The sequence below is a fragment of the Schistocerca serialis genome, chromosome 5 (genome assembly GCF_023864345.2).
Source record: "Schistocerca serialis cubense isolate TAMUIC-IGC-003099 chromosome 5, iqSchSeri2.2, whole genome shotgun sequence".
Lineage (NCBI taxonomy): Eukaryota > Metazoa > Arthropoda > Insecta > Orthoptera > Acrididae > Schistocerca > Schistocerca serialis.
In genome coordinates this window covers 523520822-523528998 of record NC_064642.1, presented here as the reverse complement: position 1 = coordinate 523528998, position 8177 = coordinate 523520822, and the positions used below count along the sequence as shown (strand labels likewise).

Here is an 8177-nt window from a genome sequence, read left to right as displayed (position 1 = left end):
TCCACAGTAATAAGAACATAAGATATTTTGTTTTGTTGAAAATTAATGATCCAAAGAAAGTCACAGCGCAGCATCCTTAAAAAGTATTTCAGGGCTCTTTTCGTAGCAACATATTTTATCTCATTCATTTACCAAATATTAGTTGTTACACGAGAAATAACAAAGAGGGCGAAGCCCTTCTCAAAGTTACGTGTAGCTTCTAGCTAAGAATTTGCTAATGGGATCAATACTTGCAGTTGCTTTGAAAACAGCTGCAATGCAAGCAACGCTGCATCTACGAAGTTTGTTAACACCAGAGTCATGGTCACTTAATGCTAGTTTCACGCCGGTTTCGGGCACTGAACATTCACGTCCTAACTTGGCAGCCAGAACCGCACATGCGTACTTTTCCACGATGTAATCGTGGACTCCGCAAGCGTGTTTTTCATTAAAGTAACAGCGTCGGCCTCCTGTGTTCTTCGGTGAACATCCGTTATCAGCTTACAAGCGTGCAGCGGCAGGCATTAACTGTCGCTCCGCACGTATCCATGGCGACTGGGGGAGCGCGTAGCATACGCGGGCGTACGCAAGTGGCGGCAGTGCGGTGGTGGGAGGGACTGGTGGGTGCGGCTGCCGACTCTGCTGCTCGTCCGTCACTCTGCCTGCGCCGCGGGTTTGCATAACCTGACCGCTACCGGGGCTGCGAAGCCGACACCAACCGACACCGGCGCAGCGTCCTAGCGGCAGCCAACAGGTACGTGCGACTTGGCGCAGATATAACGTATCGTTCTCTCCTCGCTTATGCTGATAAACTTTTGTTACTAGCCACTACCCAATATCAGCAACAATACAGCAAGATAACGCAACGGATCTACAGATGTGTAGTCAGGCCCTTAAAAGTCGCCGACACACACTTACAGTCCTTTTGCCACCTTGCCAATTAAACTGTTTTGTCGAAGATGTTTCATATGCATTGATTCATTGCATTATATGCTGTGTAAACGCTGTTACAATCGATAGCAGTAAAAATAGCACCCCTTCGCATGGCTGGTTCTCAGGAACATTGGGAACTGAGCGCACTTTTCCGACGGGAAGACTGTCCTTGCTATTTCTTTGAATTATACACGTGCGCTTCCGTTCACACGCCTTTATGTGAGGTAAGGGCAGTCGCCCAGGTTTCGCATGGAACAGTCGTACGCAGTCGAGTTGCAACAAAATTAGTGAAAGTTTGCAGATGTTGATAAAATATGACTTTGGTAGTTTCACGATGAATGGCAAGACAACAGTAAGTGATTAATCGGCTTACTAGTGGAAATCAGAAGACAAACCAGTGTTGTTATTCTGTCAGGATCTTCCGTCAGCGGGCTACCTTGACCTGTTACAGCGTGGTAGTTTAATTTGGAAAATCAGTAGGAGCAGTGACAAATTTCAGAGTTAAAGTTGTACAGAGTCTGTGTGATAAGCATGGTTGGGCTTGTTCATTTTTAAGTAGTGTGTTACCTACGAACTCAATAAATTAAGTAAGTGGTATGTACTGTTACCATTTCAAATCAACATTTTCACTTACGTTGAAGAACTTATGACATAACTACTCGTAAAGAAAACACACATTTTTGTTTTAGGGAAGTGTGTTGTAGCAATTAAACATCCATTACCAGTGTTCAATCGTCGTAAAGGAAACCGTTTCAGTTAAGTGGGAGGAACGTTAAAAGTGCACAGCCATCACCTTTGATGGCATGCGACTTACAGGAGATTTTTCGCTGATGATTCATATGTCAATATCAGTTATGCGTAAATGACTTCCTTATATCCTAAATCACTATGTAATTAACTTAAACATCTTTCAGAAGTCAGCTGGTGCTGGAGAATAGTATAGTAGCAGATAAAATAAGTTACTTCATCTAAATGACAACATTTTCAACAGGCGATTGTCTGTGGTATGATACTCGATTTAATAGATAATAGATTTCGGCCTGCAGAGTTTTAGAGTTGTTTGTGAAGTGACTTAGCGCCTGTTACGGATTAAAACTGATGTTTCATTAAAACCGATGTTTCATTAAAACCAATGTGGCAAACATTTGACTTGTTCAACACTAGTAGCGGTGTACAGGAACATAAAATGTAGTGCGCGATGTGTCACACATGCACAAAGCTACAAGCGAAGAGCATTAGGCCCTCAGTCTGAGGTTCCGTATACTGCCATAAGTGTTTTGAATTTAGCCCATAATTTGCGCTAAGGTGCTTCTAAACCACTTCGAAATGTATGCAGGCCGAATTTTACATTACAATAAATTTAATAATCTACACAAGGAATCATCTGGTGAAAACTTTGTCATTTAATAAAAAAAAAGTGACTGTGGCACCTATTAAAGTGAAAATATGTTGCAGTAAACCTTTCAGAGTTGTTATGGGTACAAGCAAAACACCTACCACTTCTGTTTCATTCAACACCTTCAAACGTTCTAACCTATCAATCACTATCAGCATAAATTCTATGTTGGAAAGACGTCTTTCATTCTGTATAGAGCAAGAGAAAAATAATAGCTATATACGTTGCAGTAGATTACGAGTCACCATTCTGATTTTCGTTAAATCTTTTGGTTGCTTCAGTTCAGTATTCTACTACATTGTCTGTTATGAAACGTATCATTTCGTCCTTTTCATACTGATGTCGTGATCGTAGAACTGTTACTTTAGATGTTCTTTTCCATTCAATCGTAGTTGTTGATTGTTGTTCTCCATGCCGTAATTGTACCGTTGCTATTCTCCAAAACGTTCATATATTCATAAGAGAAAGCTACGATGAAACGTAGAGTATTAACCCTCTAAGACATTGTCTTTGACAAATATGAATGTTGCTGAAGATGGATAACAATTACAATCTCAGTATATGGAGAAGTAAAGATCGGAGTGTCGCCGATTTCGAAATTTAAACCTCTTATTATACAGCAATAGTGAAATAACTCATTATCTTATTAGCCCCTGTGGCTACGTAATCTGCACATAACGTAATTGCACTTCACATAGAGTCGAACCGTTTTACACTACTTCGATGCAAACTGGGTTACTCTTTTCAATTTCTTAATACGAGATGAGAGTAAAAAAAGACTCATGCGTAGTGAAAGACTGAGTAATATTTTGTATATCTATTTTCCTTGGTAATCGGTGTATTTATACAGTCAATGTTAAACTAAGGAGCTATTTTTATTTCAGTTATCATCAGTGGTTGTTATGTTTCATTATTGCAATTCCTGCACAAAATTTTTGTAATAAAGACACATATGTTAGGAAAATCACCAGTCACACTCCCACTTCAGACGACGTGAAATACACAGAGATTTTACTATGATTCTAGGCCATTCAAAACAAATTATCACGTTCATAGCCCATGGAAGCGTTAATCCTCTGACTTCATCTGTGCAAAAGAGACGGGTAAACCACTAGCTGTGTGTAAAAAAGTTGTTTCAAGAAAGCAAATGAAAAATCATATTCTCTATGCTGTGATATCTGTTTCCGAAACAGTATAGCATATTTCGAAAAATAATCAGAGTAACGTAGAGCGCAGCCATGAAGTTCCTCCACGGGATATTCCCCTCCGGCACTTGTTGGCAGTGTTTTGTTGAGCTTCATTGCATGTTCCGTCAAGAACGTCAGACAATGCCAGCAACAAATTAGGAAAATCCACAGCTCAATAGTCACCGCTCCCTCTAATAAGAACTTCCGTTAAAGTGGAGCATAAGTAAAGTGTGACTAATGCGAGAGAATATCTCAGGAGGATGTTCGATTTATCTGCGCATTGCGTGACGGAGAACATTCGCCAAACCCAGTCACGCGACGGGTCTTTGCACGGAAAGAGAGCCACCAGCTGCCCCTACTGTTTCTGCCCATTAGCTCTCTTAAAGCGAAATGAAAGCAAATGGAGGTGGTGCCAAGGACGGAAAGCGACGCGTAATATATTGTCCTGGCACCTGAGACAGCTTTTGATCTTACTTTATCTTCCTCTCCGCAAGAAATGAAAGGCTTTCACAAATGGTACACCGTGTAATCACCATGCAGTATCAAATTATTCAGGTCATAATAATGAATCAGTTCAAGTGCAACTTCATTATCACACTCTAGTTTTACACTCTTGTGTGGCATTTTTGTGTGATACAGTTAAATCATTCGACGCAAATTATCAGCGTATGACGTCGTTTTCGAAGAGTCGCATTTCGCAATATCCTATACTGGCATGAGCAGTAGCACATGTAGTCACTGCTAGTTTCTGGTTTTCCATTTCTAAGTTTTCATCACTAGATACTATTTTATAATATATGTAAGTCTGTAGGGAAATGAATTGCTTTTCCCCCAGATACTGAAATAATTATGAAAGATTTAGAAATAAATGAACTATTGTACTTTCAGAAACTTACATATACTGTGATAAAACTTCTCATTCGTGTAGATGTATACTGCAATCCATTAGAGTGTACCTTAGAGGGTACTTCGTACCGAATACTTACCCACCATCCAATTCCGTCCGAAAGTGAAGCGGAGGCTGAGTGGTTGAAATGTGTAACAGCTAACCCGTTTCGGATTTTTTGGCATCGTCAGATTTTTAAATACGAAAAAAAACGACACAGAGGTCGCCATTTGTAAACTACGACTATGATTACGAGTGCATGTAAGGTTTAGTAAAAACACGCGAACACATATTTAACTGTTGTATAACCACACGAAAGCGCCAAAATTAAAGTGGCTTTGTGGGCAGTACTTGCAATTCCTTTGTTCTCTGTGGCTCCGAGTTGTGCGCATTGCACCATGAAGCAATTCCGAGCGATACAGGGCAAGGAGTGCTCACACCTTCCCACCAGACGTGGTCGGATACCCACTGCACGACTCGCGTCTTATGGAGGAGTTATGCTGTTACAGAACCCGACGAAAATTATTTTAACACATTAGGTAGTAGCTTAATCCTACCCGGCCGATCTTCTGGTTACGAGTTCAGTGTCAACAACAGAAGTAAACACAACGGCCACGTAATGATCCACCTAATCTTAGGTTAAATAACTCAGTGATCTTCTTTTTAAAAATTATAATGAAATTAGCCATCTAATTCGTACCTATGATAGAGACGGAAAAATTAAAAAGGATGTATTGCAGACATTATCATACGTCAGACATTGTTCGCAACTCGTGGTCTAGTGGCTAGCGTTGCTGCCTCTGGATCACGGGGTCCCGGTTTCGATACCCGGCCGGGTTGGAAATTTCTCCGCTCGGGGACTGGGTATTTGTGTTGTCCTCATCATTTAATCATCATTCATGAAAGAGGCTAGACTGGACTGAGAAAAGAGTGGAAATTTGTACGGGCGCTGATAACCGCGCAGTTGAGTGACCCACAAACCAAACATCATCATCAGAAATTACTTAGAAAAACACTTGGTTGTGGAAATTGCTTTGTTCATTTAACATCTGTTGTGGGTATTATATTGTAAGTTATTATTCAAGTCAAATGTATCCATGATTTAGGAACATCATAACAAATATCAAGGCGACGATTTATGCGCCTTTTTTATCCACATTAAAAATGCGAACCAAGAAGAATTACTATGTACTTTGCAATGTTCGATAAAGTGGACGCGGAAGGATACGCCCGTCTGGCCTACATAAAATTTCGGTGAAGCACAACATTTTCAGTTTGTGTATTTATTATGAACTACTCTTTTATGCCATAAGCATGGCCTTGCTGCAGTGGATACGCCATTCCCCGTCAGATCACCGAAGTTAAGCGCTGTCGGGCGTGGCTGGCACATGGATGGGTGGCGATCCGGGCCGCCATAGGCTGTTGTCATTTTTCGTGGTGCACTCCGACTCGTGATGCCGATTGAGGAGCTACTCGAACGAATAGTAGTGGCTCCAGTGAAAGAAAACCATCATAACGACCAGGACAGCGGTGTGCTGACCATGCACCCGTCCTATCCGCATCCTCAGCTGAGGACGACACGGTGGTCGGATGGTCTCGATGGGCCACTTGTGACCTGAAGACAGAGTTGGTTGTTAGTACTGAATACTACTATCTTCTTAATCTCAGCGAAGAGGTAGAGACACTTTTCCTATATAATGAATTTATTTTTCCTACGTTTCGCTTTTATGATGTACACTGATCGTCTAGTTCTTAATTTTCTTAGGGAAGGCGATGGTGCCCTTTGCTTTATAGTCGTCCCAACTACTTGTTTCAGTCTAAAATTGTACTCGTCTGTGTGTCATAGACCAAAAATATTCAACTTATGCTGTGTGAGATGCATCGACTTCAGATTAATGATAGCATCTGAACAAGTCAACTGTGTTTATTACATTGTTTGTACATGACAAAACCTAATTCTTTTATTTTTTATTTCTAATGTGAACTCGATTTTAAGGTGAATTGCAGTCTCAGTGGCGTCTGTTAAATTGTCTACCGTATCATCGAACAATATGACTGTGTCCTTGGCTTCTTGGAGAGAATCTTCGACTTCTTAAAAGAATAGAATCTTCCTTCCAACAAACTTTACTCCATCTGAATATGCTGATTCCTTAAGTTGTTTCCTAAGTGGAGTTGCATATGAAGGGCGACGTTGTATAGACTGTGACAATATACCCTAACAGTCTGCAATCGGTGGTTCGCTGACTGTTGGAACAGAACCTTGCTTATCTCATATCTCGTTGTCTCCATTGGAATTTTTCTCCAGTGATCGCGGCTTATAAGATAGATATTTTCAGCAGTGAAAGTAAGATTGGCCATTGGGATCGCTTCTCCTTTTGCTGAAATAATATTCGAAATTATTACGAAAAACGGACCCCACGTTACCTATTTGTCCATTTCGTGTGAAAGAAGGGAAAAACATGTTCCTGGTAATATGGTACAGTCAGCGCCGCGTGAGAGACTAAAAATCCGCAATTCAACGTCTCAATCGTAATGTCGAAACAATCACATCAACTACCATACCTAAAAACGTTGCACGACGCACTTTTAACATCTACTGCAACTTTAAGTGCAAACGATAGCGTGTTTCTTCGATTACGAGTTACTCGTAACATTACCAAGCACCGAGCTACACTGCTTAATGAACATACCCTACGGTTTTTCACCAGCCTGCTCACGGCTCATTACCATCAGTGATCGATCATTTCCACTGACATTCATTACAATAATGTGATTCAGCTGTTTATCTTCCCAAAGATCTTTTTAACAAATTATATAGCGAATATGATTAGCCAGTAAGAGTGGTTTTTTAACAAGTTATCTGTCAAGGCACAAAAGAATTACAGACGTCGGCTATGAGTGGACACTGATTTAAATCAATGGAAAAACTTAAAAATTTACGCCGATCCGGGATTCGAAGCCGGATCTCCGGCTTACTCGGCAGATTTGCTGACCACTGCGCAATCCGGACACAGTGATCGTCGCAACTGCACAGACTACCCCAGCACGCCTCCTGTCAGACCCAAAATCTCATCTTATCCACTTACTAGGTAATGCCCCCTGTGGCAACGGCATTGCCGGAGTGGATATACCGGTTCCCGTCAGATCACCGAAGTTAAGCGCTGTCGGGCGTGGCTAGCATTTGGATGGGTGACCATACGGGCCGCCATGCGCTGTTGCCATTTTTCGGGGTGCACGCAGCCTCGTGAGGCCAATTGAGGAGCTAATCGACCGAATAGTAGCAGCTCCGGTCAAAGAAAATCATCATAACGACCGGGAGAGCGGTGTGCTGACCACATGCCCCTCATATCCGCATCCTCATCTGAGGATGATACGGCGGTCGGATAGTACCGATGGGCCACTTGTGGCCTGAAGACGGAATGTTGCTATATGTAATGCCCCTTACCTATTATCCTCATCTTCTGTGTCTTGCTTCATAATGGTTCAAATGGCTCTGAGCACTATGGGACTTAACATCTGTGGTCATCAGTCCCCTAGAACTTAGAACTAATTAAACCTAACCAACCTAAGGACATCACGCACATCCATGCCCAAGGCACGATTCGAACCTGCGACCGTAGCGGTCGCTCGATTCCAGACTGAAGCGCCTAGAACCGCACGGTCACACCGGCCGGCTTTTCATAATGGTTGTGGCATCAAACAGCATATATACAATTATGGTTAGGACGACAAATCGATCACTTCATTGCAGATACATACCAGGCTCGAAATCTTACGGGAATAGACAAAGTGCCGC

General features: G+C 41.8%; 1 pseudogene; it reads left to right on the top strand.

Annotated features, from left to right (window-relative positions):
- Positions 1-7484: 7484 nt before the first annotated feature.
- On the top strand, positions 7485-7602 carry LOC126482781 (5S ribosomal RNA; annotated as a pseudogene).
- The last annotated feature ends 575 nt before the right edge of the window (positions 7603-8177 follow it).